This window comes from Rosa rugosa, chromosome 3 (genome assembly GCF_958449725.1).
Source record: "Rosa rugosa chromosome 3, drRosRugo1.1, whole genome shotgun sequence".
Taxonomy (NCBI): domain Eukaryota; kingdom Viridiplantae; phylum Streptophyta; class Magnoliopsida; order Rosales; family Rosaceae; genus Rosa; species Rosa rugosa.
Genome location: NC_084822.1, coordinates 32,639,229 through 32,650,830, shown reverse-complemented (window position 1 = coordinate 32,650,830; position 11,602 = coordinate 32,639,229). Strand labels below are relative to the sequence as shown.

General features: G+C 40.9%; 1 long non-coding RNA gene across 4 annotated transcripts; it reads right to left on the bottom strand.

The window, feature by feature from the left end:
- Positions 1–3,263: 3,263 nt before the first annotated feature.
- On the bottom strand, positions 3,264–8,513 carry LOC133741273 (uncharacterized). 4 transcript variants are annotated; one of them, XR_009861780.1, is made up of 4 exons: positions 8,227–8,484; positions 7,120–8,028; positions 6,511–6,580; positions 3,551–3,565 (listed from the first exon to the last, which is right to left on the bottom strand). It is a non-coding gene; the product is annotated as an uncharacterized LOC133741273 (long non-coding RNA). The 4 variants fall into 4 exon arrangements; XR_009861778.1 differs by having other exon boundaries at positions 3,264–6,580; XR_009861779.1 differs by having other exon boundaries at positions 6,511–8,028.
- Between the last annotated feature and the right edge of the window lie 3,089 nt (positions 8,514–11,602).

Here is an 11,602-nt window from a genome sequence, read left to right as displayed (position 1 = left end):
AGTGGAAGTCAAAAAACCGAAGGCATTGGCAGCGTGAAATTGTAAAGCAAAGGCAAGGGCAAAACCGCCTTTTCCACACCCAATGAACAGGTGTGAATAGTAAACCGACGTTTCGTATATTAGTAATTGTGGAAGATATTAAGCTACTATTCAATAATTTGCCTCACATCTTTGTGTCTCATTCAGTTGGAACATTCAATAGAGTAGCTCATGAATTGGCTAGTCACAGTTTCGATTTGGATATTAAATTTCAATTGACAATTGTGGATGTTAAAGTCTCTGATCTTTAATTTTAATCAATATCACCCCTGCACTTTCTAAATTCATCTTCTGTATCCAATCCTCAGAGCTGTGCCTTCAAATGATGATGTGCACCAGCATGGCCCACTTTTGGGGGCTGAACCATCTCTTTGTATGAAATCTGCAAAATAACCCTTGTTACACTCTTCAACCCCAGAAAACTCTCACCCGCCCCGTGTTTGTCGATTTTGGTGGTACTACACTACTACCCAGTGAGAGATCGAGAATTTCATGGGCACCGGCCTCGATGTCCGGCCACCCATGCAGCCTCTTCACTATATAGCAGATCAACCAACTGCCCACTGCACACTGCTCACCCGCACTCACACACATATTCCCACCCACATAAAAACTGTCACCCACCCTCTATTTTTCTCAAAGAAAAATCCAAAACCAAGAGGAGGAAGAAGAAGACAAAACCCTCTACTGCTCTACCTTCATCTTCAACTCTCATAGAGAACAAGATACTTTTATAAATAGAAATAAGTATTCTTGTCAACTTCCCTATAAGTGAATTGGATACAAGCACATTGCATCTGCATGTTATTCAAGTTTTTATTCCTCTGGATTTAATTATTTATGACTCCATTCTTGAAGGTATTTTAAATTGAGCATGCAGTCAAGGGATTGTTGAAGATGAACTAGCAACCTGGCCATCCGTCTTGGGGAAGCTTATTTTTATTACAAGTATTCGGAAGACAGAATGCTATCATGCTTTGTTTGGCTCCAAAACCAGTTGGCTTGCAAACTGTCTCTTTTGAGCGAGTGATTGCGCAGGCGTGCCAGCACCGCGGGGTGCAGTTGTTGGGGTAGTCCCTTGACCTGACTTCTTCTTCAAGCGCTGTGGACGAGGAGAGCACCAACCTCGTCACAGGGTTCTTCTCTAGCCTTACGGATAAGGACTTTCTGCCTTACGGATAAGGACTTTGGTTGTGGTCTCTTGCGTTCACCGAATCGATACTTAGTGTTATAGACTAAGCAGAGCAATCACTGGGAAGTTGGGAGAAGCACGGGGTTGCGCTAAAGCGTGACTTTAGCTTCGCTGGGTTGCGAGGGCGTTACCCTTGCTTCGCTGGTAGTAACGGTGGCGGTTGCGCTCGCAGTCGGCTCGCTGGGAGACTGGGACTGGCGCACGGTTACCGGGTTTCAACAAGGTTGAAGGTTTGCTCCGGGGAGGCTTTGTAATCGCTAGGATTGGTTGATATGAGAGAGGTATTTCTGTATCGTCTTTAGCCTCTATATAGGCTGCTGCATATTCTCCTTCCAAATAGGAATGCAATACTATATTTTAGGCCACAGTTATTGGCCTTGAATCAAATCAAAACTCTTAATAGTTTTGATATCTATCGTAGGCAATAAGTAATGATATTTGCCTCTGTCATCGCTAGAATATAGGCAAGAGTTAATTGCCTCTTGGAGTCCTGGATGTAATCTTTCTCTTGGTCGCGAGTCAAACTGCTCCACCTTCATGAAACCTTAATTGCATTGAAGACTTGCTCGCTTGCATGTGATTGGCTGGTGAATGATGGCCCACCATGCTATTTAATTGCATGAATACTCTTGAATATAAGTGGAGAAGTACAGCACGTTGCCATGTTTAATTACATGGGGAATCTTCCTTACTTGAACCATGCATGAGCCACCATACATACATCATATATATATAAATATTCCTCTTTGACCACCATCAAGCATGATTGCATGCTTCCATATATGCCATTGCACATTAATTGCATGGGAATATATGAATATTTGCATGGCTCGCTTGCATGCCGCTGGTAGCGAAGGATAATGGCCCACATTGACTCCTTCTTTAATTGAACCACCAAAGACCTTAATTGCAGGGGTGGTCTTGAATATGGGTAGAGAAGTATAGCCAGCTTGATCTTCGCGAGCAAACCGACTCGTCCGCATTCTTCCCTCCTGCTCAACCTTGGTAATCAAGCAAATAGATCATCATTAATTATCAAATATTTGATAATTAATAGTAAATCGATTAATATCCAGATTTGCTTTAAAATTGCTTGGCCTCCAAGTAGGCTTTATTTAGCCTCTAAACAATATTTTCCGAGCTTATCGAAAATAAATCGTTTGGGCCACGGATATTGGCCCGGTTCTCTTCGAGTCCCCCATGTAGGGAAAAAATATTTATTTTGGGTTCAAACATGCTTCTTCTTGCACTTCTATTGTTGTTTATTCCCAATTGTACTACTTGTACCATGGAAATGGAATTATATCTTAAATTAATTACTTTTAGTTATATGGTTATGTTATTTTAAGACCATTAGCTCATATTAACCCATGGCGTATTAGTGTGTTTGTGCTTTTGAAGTAGTCCCACCCTTGTCTTATTAGCAATTATATCTTAAATTAATTACTTTTAGTTATATGGTTATGTTATTTTAATACATTTGTTGAATCTATTGGCATCGGTGTCACAGATTTTATTCCTTGAATTTGGCTATTCTGGCAACATCTTGGTCGATGATTGTGCGGCTTTCGCTTGTGCAATATCGCTTGGGTGGCGGCAGCAGTAGTATCAAGTTAGGATATGTTCTCTTTATTTTGTAGGGTTACTCTCTTGTGTTCTAATTCATGTGGAGTTAGGTTAGAGATGTAATTTTCCTGTTCTAGTTAATCTTGTATTTCGGGGCTCTGGCCTCCGTCCTTGGGTTTTTCCCTTTGGGCTTATTAATGAAGTATTTTTACTTTGACCAAAAAAACATTTGTTGAATCTATTGGGGGAATTTTTTACTCTCATTAAACGATATGCTGAACCTTTTCATGTTTTTTCATCCATGGTGCAAACATCTGCTAAAAGTCAATTTGGCATGTTTTTAATTCATAGGTTTTCTTATTTATGTTGACATGCAGGCACTGGGCTTCTACACGCTTTAATTGAAGTGGTATGCACTTCTCTTTAAGAAATCTCTCATTCATCGTCTTTCTCTGCACACATTTTTTTTTTTTGGTCAATGAAAACATTCATTAAAAAACCAAAGGGAAGAACCCAATGGAAAGAGCCCAAACAAGGCCCAATTACAAGTAAACTTAATAAGGAAATTACTACTCAACCCAAATCCACATAGATAGGTTAAAAGAGAGTAACCCTAAAAATTAAGAAAAACATCATCTCCTACAATGCAACAGCCGCCACCCAAGCCATCCGTGTCGTCGTCGCCGTCGCTGCCACTGCCGCCGCCGCTGCCCGAAGCCAAAAGGTAGGGAAAAGTGCCATACCGAGGAGATAAAATCCGAATAACCGCTGCCAAAACAATCCCAAAATACAAATCCAATCGAAACCAAGGTAATGAGATGATAAATTGGATCCAAACCCACACACAAACGCTCTCTTCTCCACCAGAAAAACTCAAACCAGGAAGGAACCGAAGCCACCAAAATGGGACAGAAGCCAATAGCAAAGAAAAAATCCAATGGTGAATCGGGGGTGAAACACCCATGCGTGAGCACCCATACTCCTCTAGGTAAGTGTTTCTCACTTTTAAGAGGTAGCTATGAGAATCTTCAAGGAACAAGTCTTTGGTAGTTGGAGGGGAGTTTATGTGAGGAAATGGGTGAGGGGAATCATCGACGTTTGTGGATTTGAAAATATTCTGGTATGTTTGACAGAGAAAGAAGGAACAAAGTCCTCTAATACTGAACATAAGTTAGGAAACCACCATAAAGAGGGTGTAAAGCCACCACAGAGGTGTGAGAGAAACAAGGGAGATGAAGTGAGTGCAAGACAGAGCAAGGAGAGTCCCCCCGGAGGATCACAATCTGGGGAAGAGAGAAGGGGGAGAGAGCTGTGGTTCTAGATCTGTTTTCTCTCTCTCTAAACTTAGAGAGAGAGGCTCTCGCTCTCGTTTCAGGCCACCACAGAGGTGTGAGAGAAACAAGGGAGATGAAGTGAGTGCAAGACAAAGCAAGGAGAGTCCCCCCGGAGGATCACAATCTGGGGAAGAGAGAAGGGGGAGAGAGCTGTGGTTCTAGATCTGTTTTCTCTCTCTCTAAACTTAGAGAGAGAGGCTCTCGCTCTCGTTTCAGGTCACTCATCTCACTAAACCATTGTCATTTTGGCTGGATGTTAGGATACCATTGAATAAAGAATAAACAAGCATGTTTAACCAATTATGATTCATTGATTTGGATATTCTGCAGCCTCTAATTGTATGATGCTTTTTTCTTTCTTTCTTTTTTTGTTTTTGTTTTCCACCTATTTTGTTATATACAATTTTCCTGTATCATTTCTTTCTTTGACTGAGCCTAATAACGTTCATGTATAGTTCAATGATGTCTTGAATTTGTTCTATTACCATGAGTAAATTGTAATTTGTTTGTTACCTTGTTTATTTCAAACATATTTTAAGTACTTGCCTTCTGTGACATGGGCATTTCTTTGAATGTGTGCTAATTACCACTTGGCTTCTATTTTTCTATAACAGGGTTCTCACCTGAGGATAGATGAAAACTCCCTCATGGCTTAGACTAACAGATAAGCGCGTTTGTGCGAGGTTGCATGATTAATCATAGACACACTTTAGGAGAGATAGTAACAGTCTCCTCCTCCCTACTTCTTCTTTTACCTGTTAAATTCTCAGGACTGATCATCATCTCCGGCAATTCCCGAATATGAGCTTGACAGCGAGAACGTTGCAGCAACACTGCCGGATTGTGAAGCTATCTTTCCGGCATTTGATTAGAGACCGAGTTACAGAAGATGAGGTTCTGGCCTTCTACCAAAACCCTAGCCCTAGTACCTGCATTCAGTTTGTTTGCCGACATCGTCCCAGATGACGAAGCAGAAGAACCAACGATCTGCAATGCTAGTGCAGGTGGAGGCTTCCCCGTTTGCACACCCAAAACAGTACATTCCGCCTCCTCGTCATCCTCCTCTAAGGTTGGACCCAAGCATGGGAGGCCAACATAAGTAACAAAAGCACAAGTAGGGCACCTACCAAAAATCTTGTCATACTGAATTTACAGAGGAACTCAACTTCATCCTCAACCCAATACCAGCGTTTGAAGGATAAAGGCCGGTTTAATGGGATCTCCACCTAGATTCAAAAATTTCCAACTTTCTTTGCCTGCTTATCACTTTCTTTGAAATCTCCAAGAAGTGTACCCAATCATTGTCATCATTCTTCAGAACGAAACGCTAGAGGAATTACTTCCAGCGTAATCCAATACGAGGCCACCGTGAAAGGCACAGATTCAATGGCAGCGACGCCATCATAGTAGGCTAGGGCAACTGGTGCATGATTGTACCCCCACAGGGCTCCCTTCCAAATCTGATCCCAATCAGCTGCGTCAAACAAGGTAAACATAACCCTCTGACCTTCCGCTTCTTCAACACGCAACAATCCATTCACTCTCCAAGCATTGCAGAACATTCCCAAGAAAGAACGAACCTTATATTCCCCAACGGTGTGAAGTTTCTCAACCAAAAACACGTCTGCCTGACGCAGACCTTTCCCTTATGTAGGTCGCATATCGACCTGCTTTCTCCCCTCAATAATGGTAAGAGAAGAAGCAATGCGAGCAGTCATGGCATCAACAGAGGACATTGTTGAAGAATACACAAAAAAACCGCAAACCCTAACCCTAGGTGTAGAGAGAGGAGGCACCCCTGCTAGGGTTATCTAAATATTGTTGTTCTTTTTGTTATGATGGGTACAATGTAAAATTCTTTTTTATCTAATAAAAGAAGTTTAATTGTGTTCCATAATGTTCGTTCATTTTTTGGTTCGTAATTGGATATTAGTTTCAATTATGTTTCTTTTATTTAATTTTAAAAAAAAATTTAAATAAACAAATAAAAACTGAAGTATAAAAAATAATATATGGGATCCAGTCAATTTCCCGCTGTAACGCCCCAAGCTGCACCTCACCAACTTAAGCACGTTACAGTGCCGCGAGCCTCTAAAATATAAACCGAACGCTCGATTTACATTCTAGAGAACCGCTAGGCATTTTGTTTGAAAAACTTTTTGTATAAACACAGCGGAAGCTACAAATATGCTTGAGGTGAAAAACTTGAGTTGCTGAAATCTATTTCACTCGTTCAGAACTTGGATAAAGGCTCACACAAGGTTGAATTTTACTTGAAGAGAATTCAACTAAATGATGACACGAGACTAGATAACCACAAGTTCCAGAACACAAAGTTCGAGAAATAGAATTTAGAATAAGGTTCACATGGTAATTTACCGAACTTGTTCTGCGCACCCAGCTCCATCCGCTATTGTCCCGTCACCAGTGCACAGTACCTGCATTCATACTGTTGTAGGGGTGAGCTTTCATCCTCGCTGCTCAACAGGAACTCTAACTCAACTAGGTTTGAAAATCAACAGATAAATGTTGGAGCTCCAGTATGAAAACATACTTAAACCAAGTATTTAAAAGAACGACAAACTTTATAAAAATGTTTTTCGAAAATCGATGCATGATACTAAATTGAATACGCGCGCTGAAACTTACCAGATGGCCAGTCCCATAGACCCACTACACGACCTTACCTCAATTTACTTTATCACCAGGTAAGCGTAGCGAGAGCGTCCGCTACCTAGCTACACACACGGATCGGGTCGTCATTGCGATCGCTCACCGTCCGACCGGTGTAACTAACCCTCCGGAGGTTTTGGGGATCGAACCCAAGGAAGTCAGAGCCACCCTTCGCTCTCAAGCCATCACACATTTTCTCACGATTTGGTTAGTATGCGTTGCATTTGAACTTAACCAAACCGTACCACCTAACATGCATCATTTGATAACAATATATAAGAAAATCACTAACCGAGGAGAGTCCTGAATCCCTACCTGGATTCCGATGCTTTCTCTCATGTACTCCGAGAGTCGCGAACCTTCTGTTCCTCAGGTAACTAGAGTCCTAGATTCCGACATTTCGACCGTTAATATCTCGTTGAACAATGATATTAAATCTCGACAACTCTTCCTGGTTTGACCAGGAGTTGACCAGTTTGACCATTGTTTGACCAACATTTGATCATTCAATTCTGATTCGATAATTAACCCTAATTCCCGAACATTTTACTTGAAATTATGATATCGACCAATTACGACTATGTCGAAGTAAATCAAGTAACGACTTAATTTCAAACATATTAGGTGTACCTGAAATTTACTAAGGCGGCAATATGCTATTTTCATTTCTTTACTTAACAATTTTTGTCACATAGTAATTCCGTCAAATTACTATGGACACCCAAGGCAATTCCAACTTCATACAAAGTGTGCCCAAACTATTAAGAACCCCAAAATCATAACTTGATTCCTTTTCAAACATTCAGAACCATTTCAATGCTAACTGCTATAGAAAATTTTGCAAACGTAAACCATCTGGATTTACCATTTTCACAACACAAATTCACAGTAAGCATACAAACATGGCAATCAATTCCAGTCCACATACCAATGACAGATTCATCAACACAACCATACTCTCTCCCTAATATTCAGATAACCACCACGACTTCGACAACTCGACCAGAATCAATAACCAGGAAGAACTCAATTTCAACCTTATCATCCACAGAACAGAGCTTCGGTCAAAAGGTTCAGAATTTTACCCTCAAGAGTTCAATTTGGAAGCTGTCGACTTAACGAGCTGCTTCTCTTTCCAAGCACCGTAACTCCCCGGAATCCGACTAAGGACGAACTGAGAAATCAACAGGCACCAACTAGTAGCTTCTGGGATTTAACTTCAATCTAAAACATCGTGCATCAACAAGTGGAAACGAGGTAGAGAGCAAACCAAGAGGAGCCAGAGAAATCGCCGGCGTCGAAGGACACGGCGGGGCAGAAGGTAACCCAGAAACCCAAAAACGCAAATCATCAAAACCCAATCCAATTTGAAAACTAATTACACAGGCATGTAGACCATGAAGAGGAGATGAGGTTTAATACCAATTACAGGCCAATCGATGGCCGGAATTTACAGAAGCTCGCCGGAGCAGTCACTGCACTCACCGCCACATCTCCCTCCTCGTTCCGTGCATGGGCGATCAGAAGCTACTGGGATGTAGACGATGCAGAGACGAAGGTGATGGTGTCCGTGCGCCGGCCGGAGGTGGCCTGACGGTGGAGCGCCGACCGGGTTGAGGTGTCGGGTCAGAGAGCTCCCAGCTCTCCCTCTTTCTCTCTCTCGATCATTCTGGATCCATTCTGACTTGGTCCCCTTCCTTTAAAATGAAATCAAGGGCCTAGATCAAGCGGTGCAGAGAGAATAGATGGACAGGATTGCTCCACGTGTTTCTACTTCTTGAATTAATTTCTAATATCCCAAAACTTCGGACTACCCCGATAAATAGCCGGGGTATCCGAATAAATCTCTGAAAATTACCACGAACTCGTCGTGCGGTGTACTTTATTATCCAACTCCTAAGTTGAGGATTTCACTTGGTGGAAATTTCTGAAAATATTCTCGAGTACTTTGATAATTACCGAGATCGTGAATAAATAACTTGTCGAACGATCTCAATTTAAGCTTGATAAATTTTCCGGGGCTCACACCCGCCCTATCATGAATTCCCGGGAACAAAGATAAAGGGAATTATATTTCGTCTATAATCTTTTTTGGTGACATAATTTATAGTTTGTCACCAATTAGAATCTGTCACGCACTATTAGAGACAAATTTAGTGACGAAATCATTTTGTCCCGTATACTTTTCAGGGAATTTCTACAAAGGAATTGCAACTATAGGAGATCATGACAAAATGATTTTGTCACTAATTGGGTTCTTCTTTGTAGTGAATTTATACAAAGGAATTGCCAGAGGCACAAAAATTATACAAAAAGCCCCATTTTAGATAGGGAAAATGGTCCGTACGGTACCTCGCTTTGCCTCCTTATAACTTTTGGTACCTGAGCTTCAAAAAATATCAATACAGTACCTGAGGTTCTTTGCCGGACCGAAGATTGGTACATATGGTCGTTACCTCCGTTACGGCGTCTACCAGTTGGTAATTTTTTAAGGGTATTTTTGTCTATTCATCTCTTAACTCAATTTTTTTCTTTTGAATAAAATCTTAAACTCAATTTTCATGTCTCTATTCATCTTCCTCTCTCTTTCTGCAAATCTTCTCCATAGATGAAATCCAGAAGAAAGAATAGGGACCTTAAGTTTCTCTCTCTCTCTCTCTCTCTCTCTTACATTTTTCTCATGAAATCTGGAGACGTTCACCCATTAAAGAACCATAAGTCTCCCAACTTCCTTTACATTATGGAAAAATGGTCTGTACGGTACCCCGCCTTTGCCTCCTTATAATTTTTGGTACATTAGCTTTAAAAAATATCAATACGATACCTGAGGTTCTCAACCCCACCAAAGATTAGTACCTAAAGCCGTTAGCTCCGTTACGGCGTCTCCCAGCTGGCAATTTTTAAAGGGTATTTTTGTCCTTTCATGTCTTCATCCTCACTAATCCCATCCATGTCCCCAATGGTAGTAGATTGATGGTAGTGATCATGATCTCCTCTGCACCCGCGTCACACCCAATTACTCCCCCCTCCTCCACCACCACCGCCTCCATTGGAAAAAGACCCATAAGAATCTGAGACCAAGTGTGTTGATGCTAGCTGTAAATATAGTGTTGTTCTTCTCTGCTTGTTTTCATTTTGATTAGTTCTCTGCCCTGTGTTGTTGGGTGGGCTAAGCAGGTCATAGGAATTATCGGTGGTTGAAGGAACGCAGTGTATTGAGAATAAAGGAAGACTTTCAATTTTGAATTCATAATCCTCAAGCCTTTTGGGTTTAGTAAACCTGAATCATATAATTGAAAGTTTGAGGATTATGATTGCTGCAGTGGATCTGGCAGTGAGGAAAGGAATTGATGAATATTTGGATGATGATATAAAGACGATTTTGGAAATCAAGTTTGGGTTTGAAGAGATTTGTCTTTGAAAGGAAAGAAGAAGAACAAGAAAAGACAATTAGATATGAGAGCAGCAAGAAAGGGAACAGTGTGAAGGGTGCTGGGTTTGTTGCAGAGGTTTACAGAAAGAAGAAGAGAAGAAGAATACGGGTAGACAAGAAAGAGGAAGAGATGGAGATAGAGATAGAGTCAAACAAATTATCCAATTTTTTTGTTCTTCAATAATCAATAAAGAAGACTCGATATATGAGAAAATTGCAGATTGAGAAATGGGTAAGGATTAAGTCATTAAGAGGAGGCCCAGGTACAAGATTAACAAGATGGAATTGTCTCTGAATTTGGACATTTTGAAAGTTGAAACCCATTTGAATCAAAATCATGGCAACATTCCTGCAAATACCTTCGATTCATCAATCACGACAATGCATGTTTTTCGATGTTCATGGTCCAATTTGATCTCCACTCTTCTGGTTCGAGTAAGAAATGCAGATTGAGACGGAGTATGAAAAACCCTAAGCCCCTTTTGCTTTTCTGCAAAACCTGGGTTTTGAATGGTTATTTCAAAATCTCTTAATTCAAACTCCGATTGTACGTACAACGCAATTGGGAAAACCCCATCTCTATCACCCTAAATCTCGCTCCGCCACCACCAGAATTCTATCACTTTCTTCATTCCAATCCATACTATAGCCAATTCCATAGACTCTTCTTCTTCTTCTTCTACTTGCAATTCAAGCTTGGGGCTTTCGGGTTGAAAGCGACAGGACGAGAGAGAGAGAGAGATGCTTTAAAAAAAATATATAAAAAATAATAATAATAATAATATAAGGCATGAAAGGACAAAAATACCCTTCAAAAATTGACAACTGGCAGATGCCGTAACGGAGCGGCTTTAGGTACCAATCTTCGGTCGGGTTGAGAACCTCAGGTATCGTATTGATATTTTTCAAAGCTGAGGTACCAAAAGTTATAAGGAGGCAAAGGCGGGGTACCGTATGGACCATTTTCCCTTACATTATTAAACAATTAAATTGCAATAGTGGATAAAAATGACCCAATACAATACATCCCTTGATTAATTAAACCCAGCTCCCAGATTCTAAGAAACAAATCTAAGCAATCATCCTAATTAAATTCATGGATTAAGCAAAACCCAATTGAAATCGAACCAAACCCATTACAAATTTACAAATTTACACCCAAAGATTCAGAGAAAGATTGCTAGAGACCGCCATTACCATCTTCTTCTTTTGCTCTCTCTCTCTCCCTCAGATCAACACCATAGACAAACGCCATGAAAACCCAGCAGCCTAAGCTTAAGACCCAGCTTTTCTCTTGTGGGTTCTTCGGGTACTGTACCGAAACAGTCCTCAGCTTCTAACATTTGTTTGGAATTGGCTATGGTA